General features: G+C 35.0%; 1 pseudogene; it reads right to left on the bottom strand.

Moving 5' to 3' along the window:
* Nucleotides 1–691: 691 nt before the first annotated feature.
* On the bottom strand, nt 692–10,507 carry LOC125422935 (UPF0481 protein At3g47200-like; annotated as a pseudogene).
* Between the last annotated feature and the right edge of the window lie 511 nt (nt 10,508–11,018).

The raw sequence follows: 11,018 nt of genomic DNA, 5'->3' as shown, positions 1-11,018 counted from the left end.
GGGAAGGGAAGGTGACCTGGAATTATACTTTTCGCCAAAATGCTGGGCCAATCTTATCCGTCGCTATTTTTATAGTTTGAGGAGTTACTTGTGAAGTATTTTGCCGTCAAACTTTTAATTCAAATCATCATTGAATCCACATCCATACATGGCGGTAAGTCAAGTATATTGGGAGTCAGCAGCGTCACGTTAGGCACCATCTATACCTTGTGACATCCTCTCTCAACCACGGAAGCTGTTGTCATGATGGGAGATCATGACTCCTGTGACTGATAATCTGTAATGAGTTGATGTGACATATGGGTTAACTCTTATCTGGGAATTGAGTTAATTAGCTCGTAGTTAACTGACATCAATGTCATGTCGTCCAAGCTGTCTGTACTAGTTTGTTAAGAGTATCCAGTTAACTGACATCAATATCATGTCGTCCAAGCCGTCTGTAGTAGTTTGTTAAGAGTATCCAGTCATTCAAGTTGCAAAAATAGCTAAAACATGTATAAACACATTATCATTTCTTAGATTAGAAATCAAAGAGCAAGAATGAAAGATCGAGAAACAATAAAATCCCGCAATTCGTTCTTCCAATCGAAGATATATAAATGATTTATGGACATTAGCTTTTAGGAAATATAGTATTTCAGCTTAATATAGGAGTTGCAGGTCTTGGTTCAATCCTTGTTACTTTCAAAAATTATCTCCACCTCACTTGGAGAATAGAACAAGCCGTTTGTATGATTGCTAGAATGATGAGAAGAGTAGCCACTATGAAAGGGACAAGTGCCCAAGGTGTGTTGAAATAATTCTGTTTCAAATTCGTCTTCCATTTGTGCCAGGGGGTTTCGTAATAAACATTGAGATCTTTGAAAATACCAGCAAAATAGAAATTATTCATCTGCACTATAACCTCATCTCCGAGTTTGTTTATCAGAGTAGCTGCCTCAGCGCTGTCCCTCTACATGTTTTCCACAATTCCATGTTTTACTAGTATCATATACACAGCGGAAGCCTGATCGAGATTGAATAAAGTGTGCAATAAATTATGTCATAATCCATAAGTTTACTAACCTTTAGCGTAGAACATTCCAAACTATTCTCTAAACGACAGATCTGCGTATGGGCGCACCTGATCACAAAAGAAACAAGAAGATTAATCTGAAAAAACCTCTGAAACTCACAGTTTCTGTTTTTCTCTCAAGGTGTTTTATTTTCTACTAAGATTCTAAATCTCTAGAAAATAATACGTTAAACTTGTTAATTGGAGGCTAGTAAACAGTATATTTATAGACTGCTAACCCTAATCCTCCTAGGGTTTAATAACACCTTGGGCCAAATTAATTAGCTCCTTCTTGTATCTTAATAATCAATTAAATGGGTTCTGTCAATTAATGAGCTAGTTTGGGGATCCTACGGCTCATTATTAATCAAGGCTCCTAATCATGGATTAACTTGCTCCAAGAGCATTAATTCAACAATCTCCCACTTGCTCTGAGCAAGCATGGGACCGTAATCTTATCCGGTGCTATTCCACTAAAAGCCCAAATGTTAACTCTAAGATTAATAATATTTATATTAAATGTATTTTTCCTTTGTAAAATATTAATAATTAATTGATAATAATTTCTGTCAATCAATTAATTATTTATTCTCTTAACTTATCAGTTTCTCTAACGGATCCAATGCACTGGCCAGTGACTTTCAACATCCGAGTACCGAAACATGTCAAGAGAATATTTCATACAAATTCCTTTTTGTATATTTCATAAATACTTAGCAATCAAAGGACCATAATTCCCAAATCATCAAGATATTGGCCGTTCAAAATTAGACCTCACCTATTGATAATTCAAAGAACCATAGTCACTTAATTACCTATTTATAATATACTCAGGATTAAGAAAAATAACATATCTAATATCGCCTGAGAATTAATACATTTCACATAAATTTATCCTTAATTAAATCTCTTCCGATCCTCTCAGAATGACCATAATTCATTCCAATATTTTATAATAACCAAGACAGATTATTTCATAAAATATTACAGTCTAAATAAAGTGCCCAACTTTATTTAACAACTGTGAGATAATTCATTAATTATAAGAACCTATGACCATGTCTTCTATGGACATATCCATATGATCATATACTACATAATTAATATGGACCTTATACGTAAAATAAAACGTGCATAAGAATTGAAAATCCATACATTAAATCAGAAAATGAAATTACAATTAGTCTTGCTCCTAGAGCATAAATGTAACCAACTCCCACTTACTCTAAAGTAAGTTCGGAATCCTCTTAAGACCTATTCAGGAAGAGTCTTAGTAAAAAGGTCTGCTAGGTTCTCCTTAGATGCTATCTTAGTAACCACTGTATCTCCTCTATCAATGAAATCACGGATCAAGTGGTACTTTCTTAATATGTGTTTCTGCTTTTTGTAAGACCTGGGTTCTTTAGACTGTGCTACGGCCCCACCGTTATCACAGTAAAGGGTAATGGGCCGATCTACACCTGGTATCACATGGAGATCCAAAAGAAATTTCTTAAGCCATACAGCTTCCTTTGCAGCTTCAGATGCAGCTACATATTCAGCTTCAGTTGTGGAGTCAGCAACACAAGTCTGTTTAACACTCCTCTAACAAATGGCTCCTCCATTTAGGATAAACACATATCCTGATGTTGATTTGCTAGAATCAATATCCCCTTGAAAATAAGAGTCCGTATAACTAAGGGTTTCAAGACTCCTACTGGAATACACCAATATATAATCTCTTGTTCTCTTTAAATACTTGAGTATATGTTTCACGGCAGTCCAGTATTCTACTCCGGGGTCTGATTGGTACCGGCTTACTACTCCCACCGCATGACAGATATCTGGCCTGGTACATAGCATGGCATACATGAGACTACCAACAGCCGAAGCATAAGGTTTCTTACTCATGAGTCCTTTCTCTTCATGAGTTTTTGGTGATTGCTCCTTAGAAAGATGAATTCCATGTCTAAAGGGTAGAAGTCCCTTTTTGGAATTTTCCATGCCGAACCCGGTCACTATTTTATCAATGTAGGAAGCTTGGGATAGAGCTAACATCTTCTTCTTCCGGTTTCATAAAAGTTTGATTCCTAGAATATAGTTAGCTTCACCTAAGTCCTTCATATCAAACTTCTTTTTCAGGTAACCATTTACGTCTGACAACACTTTTACACTGTTTCCAATTAACAGAATGTCATCTACATAAAGAACCAGAAAAATAATAACTATTCCTTAAATCTTTTTATACACACATGGTTCATCAGGGCTTTTCTCAAAACCATATAATTTGATAACTTGATCAAACCTGATGTTCCATGATCTGGATGCTTGCTTAAGTCCATAAATAGACCTATGCAACTTGCAAACCATGTGCTCTTGACCTTTTGTTATAAACTCTTCTCGTTGCTACATATAAATGTCCTCTTCCAGCTTTCCATTTAGAAAAGCTGTTTTGACATCCATTTTCCAGATCTCATAATGGAGAGCTGCTGCTACAGCTAAGAGAATACGGATAGATTTAAGCATGGCTATTGGCAAAAAGGTTTCATCATAATCGATGTCCTCTTTCTGGGTGTAACCTTTTGCCACCAATCTAGCTTTGAAGGTTTCAACCTTTCCATCTGGTCCTCTCTTTCTCTTGTAGATCCACTTACACCCAATTGGTTTTACCCCTTTAGGTGCTTCTACAAGAGACCAGACTGAGTTAGAATCCATAGATTCCATCTCACGGTCCATGGCCTTTCTCCATTCTTGCACATCAACATCCTTCAATGCCTCTCTGTATATGGTAGGGTCGTCATCAAGATTATCCAAAATGACTTGATAAGTCTCTCCTCACAAGGCATACCTTACAGGTTTACGTATCATTCTCCCACTACGAGTTTGCTGCACTGGTTGTTGTACATGTACAGGAGGATCCAAGTTTTATGGTTCAAGTGAATTATCAATCTCTTCATTATATCCTTGTTCTTGAGTTTCTTGAATTTAGTCCTGAGCTATTTCCTGTGTTTGTTCACCTTCGGGTACTTTTTGTACATTTTCCCCTCTTTGAACATCAACAGGAAACAGGGGTGGAAAAATAGGAGTTTTTGGTGGATCTCGAACTGAGTCAAGCTCTTCAAGAACCATTTTACTCTTAGGTTTAAAATTGTTCATATAATCCTCTTCTAAGAAAGTGGCATTAGTACTTACTATCACCTTCTTTTCCTTTGGATTATAAAATATTCCACCTCTCGTTCCCTTAGGGTAGCCAATAAATATACACATTTCTGTACGAGATTCCAATTTATGAGATTTTTGTGCTAAAACATGTGTTGGGGTACCCCAAATCCAAATAAGGTTTAAGCTGGGCTTGTGCTTTTTCCATAATTTTGTGGGTATCTTTGAAACAGATTTAGATGGAACCAAGTTTAGTATGTATATAACTGTTTCTAAGGCATATCCCTAAAACGATTCAGGTAATGATGAATAACTAAGCATCGACCTCACCATATCTAAAAGGGTTCTATTTCTCCTTTCAGAGACTCCATTTTGCTTGGGCGTTCCAGGAGATGATAATTGAGAAATGATCCCCTCTTTAGCCAAGTAAGACTTGAACTCTCCAGACAAGTATTTACCGCCTCGGTTAGACCGAAGCTGTTTGATATGGACACCTAATTGCTTTTCTGCCTCAGCCTTATACTTTCGAAATTTATCAAAAGCTTCAGACTCATAGCGCATTAGTAACCATATCTTGAGTAGTCATCAGTAAATGTGATGAAATACTCATACCCACCTCTTGCTTGAACGCTCATTGGTCCACATACATCAGTATGTACCAATTCCAATTGTATGGTGGCACGATTTCCTTTAGCCTTGAAATGCCTCTTTGTCATTTTACCTTCTAAACATGATTCACATACTGGTATAGGTTCAAAGATCAAGGAATTTAAAATTCCACTTTTAACCAAACCATAAATCTTGCTAGAATTAATATGACCCAATCACAAATACCATAGATAGGTTTCATTTGAAACCTTCCTTTTCTTAGATAAGGGAAGTTGCTCATCATCATTAATTTCAATGGCATTAATACTATAAGACAAAGAAGTTAAAAAATATAGACCATTCATCAATAATCCGAAACCAATAAAAGTATTATTACTCTTTATTGAAACTGAGGAATTAAACTGTACTGTTAAACCATGTTCAACTAAACAACTAACAGAAACCAGATTCCTCTTAAAATCCGGAACAAATAAACAGTCTAATAAACTTAAAATTGTATTATGAAAATATAACTCCACTAGTCCTACTACCATTACGGAGACATATTCTCCGTTTCCCTACTTCAAGCTTCTTTGTCCTTTATTGAGTAGGCTGCTTTGTTTGAACCACTGCAAAGAGTAACAAACATGGGTAGTGACTCCTGAATCAATGATCCATTTGTCATTGTAATTCTCCACTAAACAAGCCTCAACAACATTTAGACTACCCATACCTGATTTAGGACAGTCCTTTTTCCAGTGACCTTTCTGTCCACACTTGAAGCACTTGCTTTTCGGCTTCTTCATTGCAGCCGGTTTGACAGCTGGATCTGTTCCCTTCTGCTTCTTGTTCTTCTTTCCACACTTAGGCTTTTCTTTAGGCTTTGAAGAACTTTCAATATGATAAGCACTTTCTTGCTTCCCAAGAGTCCTTTCAGCACTCTCAAGCTCGTGCATCAGTTCAACGGGAGTAAGCTTTAGTTTGTTCATATTATAGTTCATTCTGAGCTGACTAAAGCTATTCGGTAAAGATTCCAAGATCATGTCTATCTTCATCTCTTGTTCCAGCTTAGCCCCCATCACTTCCGCAGTACTGATGTGCACCATCATCTTTAAACAATGGTCCCGCACACTTCCTCCAGTCATGCGAGTGTTCATTAATGCCCCTATAGCTACTTGTCTAGCAATACTGCTACTTTTAGCAAACATCCTATCTAGAGTCTGAATCATTTCTGACACACACTCCAGAATATCAAGTTGCTTCTGCAAATGTTCTACAACGCTGGCAAGAATATAACAGCGAGCTGTTACATTTGCCCGTTGCCAATCTGCAAATTGCTTCTTAGTTTCCTCTGAAGCATTAGCAGCGGGCTCCTGGAGTTTCGAAGTTGTTGTAATGAATTTAATTCTCTCAAAATCAAGGACAATATAGAGATTGGTTTTCCATAGGTCGTACTTATTTCCATCCAATGGTTTTTTATTCAAAATTGTAGCTAGAGGATTAAAGGATGCCATTTTCTGAAAATTAAAATGCACACATATTAACACGTTATCAACACAACAAACATACAAGTATGTAGATCCCTTAAACTACTTATTATTAATGTTTATTGTAATAATAATTTAATTTCCATTACAAATACTTACGTTGGGTAAAACATTTATAATAAATTAAATTTTGAACATGGTATTTTTTAATGTCCTACTAAGTTAGCTTCCAGGAAAGGTGAGGTGGGTCTCAGACTCCTTAAAAACCTACCTCCTTAAATAGACCTTCTTAGATAACGCCAAAATATACCACTCAAAATTGATTAAAAAATTAAAACTTTTTGAACCCGATATGTATAATGTCCTACCAAGTCAACTCCCGGGAAAGGTGAGCTGGGTCTCAGACTTCTTAAAAACCTACCTCCTTAGACAGAGCCTTCTCAGATAACACAAACACACATCATTCAAAATTAATCTTAAAATCAACCATTTTTTCAATAATCTCTGGGCTTTTAATAACACTAACAGAGCTTCGTTGGGAGGATTATTAATGTCATTAAAATTGAATGTAATAACCATTAATTTTAATTTCAAAATTATCTTTAATATCTAAGTATTGTCGACGTTGGGCCGTACAACCTTATTAAAATTTTGAAATTATTTTAGATCCAATCCAATAAAATCTGGTCATGTTTATCTGTTGGGGCATCACATAACCATTTTATTATTGGACCCTTAATGGAGCCCGCAGGTTTCAAATTAATTAAATTAATTCTTTAAAACCTTCACCCATTCAATATTTTACATTAATTAATTAGGATTTTCCATAATAATATTATCTAGATAAAACAAATATTATTATGCACATGTATATATCAAATGATGCAATTATATGGCACCACCTATTCTAAATGACATGTTAAGCACATATCACATGTTATATCCATATAATTTAAACAATTATAAACATAGAATAATTAATAGGCCCTAATCCATGGTTTCCTAGAAAAGAAAAATTACAAGCCCAATAGGCCCAAAAGGCCCAACTTAATATCTGGCCCGTACTTCTTCTTTTCTTCAGATCTTGCAAGTCAATGGGGTATGGGCCAAGTTAGAATTGGTTTCTAGGGTTTTTTGCCCAAAAAACACAAAACCCTAACAAGTCCCCTATTGATCCCGAGCACCAAAACCGCCGCCAGTCGCCACACAAAACTCGGATCACCATGAAATTTTATAGGAAGGTAGATACCCAAATAAGAAATCTACCCACAAAAAATCATCAAAATCCGATCACGCACACGGCTCCACGTGCCTAATGAATTCAGGCACGTGAATCCCACTCTCAGCTGCTTTGAGTGGCGCATGTGGGCCCGTGCAGGTGTTTCCGGCGACCGTTCTCCTCCCACCGATCCTCCTTCGTGTCCTTCAACTTCTTATGATGTTGATCTATCAAGCCGCAGCTCTAATACACACGAAAAATGATGAACAGCAACGAGTATACAATTTTTTTTTTCAAGTACTTTTACATATTTTTCCAATAAATCCAAATTTACATATAAAAAAAAATCAAATAAAATTGCAGGAAAAATAAATAAGTAAATCAATTAAGGAGGAAACCATAATCTTATGATTAGCCTCCTTGTTACATTCCCCAAAAAAAAAAATATACAAGCAAAAATCTACCATGAATTAAAGCCAAAACCAAATCATTCATTCATAATAAAAAAAAAAATACAAATAACATGAATAATAGAATCCTAGATGTCATATATCTAATATACATCATATATACATAAAAAATAAAAATGGATTCGTTTTATCACACACCGATTCAATCACGGCTCTGATACCAATTGCTACTATCATATACACAGCGGAAGCCTGATCGAGATTGAATAAAGTGTGCAATAAATTATGTCATAATCCATAAGTTTACTAACCTTTAGCGTAGAACATTCCAAACTATTCTCTAAACGACAGATCTGCGTATGGGCGCACCTGATCACAAAAGAAACAAGAAGATTAATCTGAAAAAACCTCTGAAACTCACAGTTTCTGTTTTTCTCTCAAGGTGTTTTATTTTCTACTAAGATTCTAAATCTCTAGAAAATAATACGTTAAACTTGTTAACTGTAGGCTAGTAAACAGTATATTTATAGACTGCTAACCCTAATCCTCCTAGGGTTTAATAACACCTTGGGCCAAATTAATTAGCTCCTTCTTGTATCTTAATTATCAATTAAATGGGTTCTGTCAATTAATGAACTAGTTTGGGGATCCTACGGCTCATTATTAATCAAGGCTCCTAATCATGGATTAACTTGCTCCAAGAGCATTAATCCAACATGTTTTACAAGCAAATCCACATCCTTTGCAATGTTAACAAGGCGATTCATAAGAATAGCATATCATTCAGATAATTGTCCTTGCAATGGCATTGTTCAAAGGCTAGTTGATTTCTAATGGTCACTTCTACCTCATCGCTTGTTGTTCAAGAATCCCATTCCCATTTTTGAAATTTATATCAAACAAGTTTTTGCTTGATGCTACTTTGAACTTAACTCCTGCACGGTGTAGCTCAGTTACGCTGGGAATAGTTAGGTGCAGCTCTGTTATGCTGGGAGCAGTTACACTTCTACATTTCTCTCCATTAAGTGGGTTCGATGGTATATACAACTTCCTTAGCAAATCAACAAAGTGTGCAACATTATCACGTTTGATTTTCCAGAACTTTTCTTCAGTCCCTTCCAAAGGTATCTGTTTTGTGAAGAATTTGTGGGAAAGTTCAATGATTGAAAGGTTCACGGTCTGTCCAGAAGATAATTCAATTTTCTCAGGCTTATAAAGCTTTTCAAGTATGAAGAACGGCAACTGATTCTCAAGCATGAGCAGGTCAAGCCTTACATCGTGCAACATCCATGGCTTGTTGAATATCCGATCAGGCTCGTCTTCAGGTACGGGGAAGCTGTCCCTTAGCTCCTCGATAATGAAGACAGAGTCGACTAAGATGATCTGTACAAATTCATCGCTGCTGAATCCAATGGATTCTGCATAAGAGGAGCGCAATTTTGGTTCACTTTCCTTTACAATCTTTTAAGTAATTCTCCAAGCTTTCCCTGGTCCGTTCAAGATATTTCCATAGATACCTCATTTTGTGCTCTTCCATTGCTTTTAAGCTATCCTTGCCATGGTGGAGAGGACCAATAGAAACTACTTGTGGTATATAGGCCTCTTCCTTCACAAGCCTCAGACGGTCAGGTACTCTGTAGATAGTACATGCTGAGGATATGGGAGGCAAGCTATCGAACTGATCTCTCATTGAATTCGCAAGCGAAACATATGGGCTTTCAATGTTGAACCCGTCGCTACTTTCCATTTTGCCCTCTTTCTGTTGTTGGTGTTCAAGTAACAAAATCTGCAGGCTTTTTTTTTTTTTTTATCATTAAAATAACAAATTCAACCAAAAAAAGAAAGAACAAAACAAACATCAAATTATTATGAACGACAAATTCAAGCTAAATGCTCAACACCGAATTCCCTCCATATGAAAAACTAAAAGCAAAACACTTACTATTTTCTCTCTACTTTTTTCTACTTGTTTCCTTTCATTTTGTTAGTGAGTTCTTTAGTTTCTGTTTGGTTGCAAAGAAAATACAGAATATTAACAATATTACAGTTTCAACATCGTAATGCATTTTATCAAATTAAAACATTTTTTCTGTATCAATACAAGTTAGTCTTTGAGTGAGAGTAGATAATGTTCAATGTAACATTCAGTGAAATTTTGCTTCATTGATTGTTAAGAAAACTGATAATTAATATTATACCCGTTTGAGAATATATGCTTTCCATTTAGACCAATTAATTACAAAGAACAAAGAACAAAAATTTGATTAAACAAAGAAAGAAAATGCACTGCAATTTAAAATGATAAGCAACAGAGAAGAGTAGGTGTTCCACAAATAAAGGAGAGAGATTCTTCACCTGGTGCAAATAAGCAAAAAAACCTGGAGAGAATCGCTAGTGTCAGATTACAGAAAGTGGGGCAATACAGAATTTCTTATGTTCTCCTTCTTTGTGATGAACACAAATTTCCTCTGCCTCCAGTGTGTAAAAGGATGTGTTATATATATATATATATATATATATATATGTAGTCTATAATCTCAGTTCCCACCTTCCTTTTAATTTCCTCATCATTTTATTTTATCCATATTTATTTATTTCTAATTGTTATGCATGTAAGACCAAATGCTACTGCGACAATACTTATATTTTATAGACAGATTATTTTGGGCACGATGATCGAACCCAATAAGTGACTTCCCAGGAAACAAGAAAGAAATCGCTATTTTCACAAACAAACAACCCAACCAAAAAGCTGCCTGGTTGGCATCCAATTTACTAGTCTTCCCATCAATTGTACCTTCTACGCGGCAATCATTTTTATTTTCTTTCAAACTTGAGAAGCCTCCAACTTTTTCTATTAATCAAATTTTCTCTTATTATATTTAATAAAAAATAAAAAATAAAATTTATAAATAATTAAAGTGAATATTATCTAATAAATTATAGATAAATTTATATTTTTAAAAATTTTTAAAATTAAATTCTCTGACATTTTTAAAATAATATTTTATAAATAAAAATAAATTTTTTATATAATTAAAAATTAAATTTTTGAATTCAAATTTTTCTATTTCAAAATAAATATTTAAATAAAAAAATTATTATTTTTTTTAAAAATTAGG

Source organism: Ziziphus jujuba, chromosome 5, assembly GCF_031755915.1.
Source record: "Ziziphus jujuba cultivar Dongzao chromosome 5, ASM3175591v1".
Classification (NCBI taxonomy): domain Eukaryota; kingdom Viridiplantae; phylum Streptophyta; class Magnoliopsida; order Rosales; family Rhamnaceae; genus Ziziphus; species Ziziphus jujuba.
Note: the sequence above shows the minus strand (reverse complement) of the source record. Positions and strands in the feature narration are given on the sequence as shown.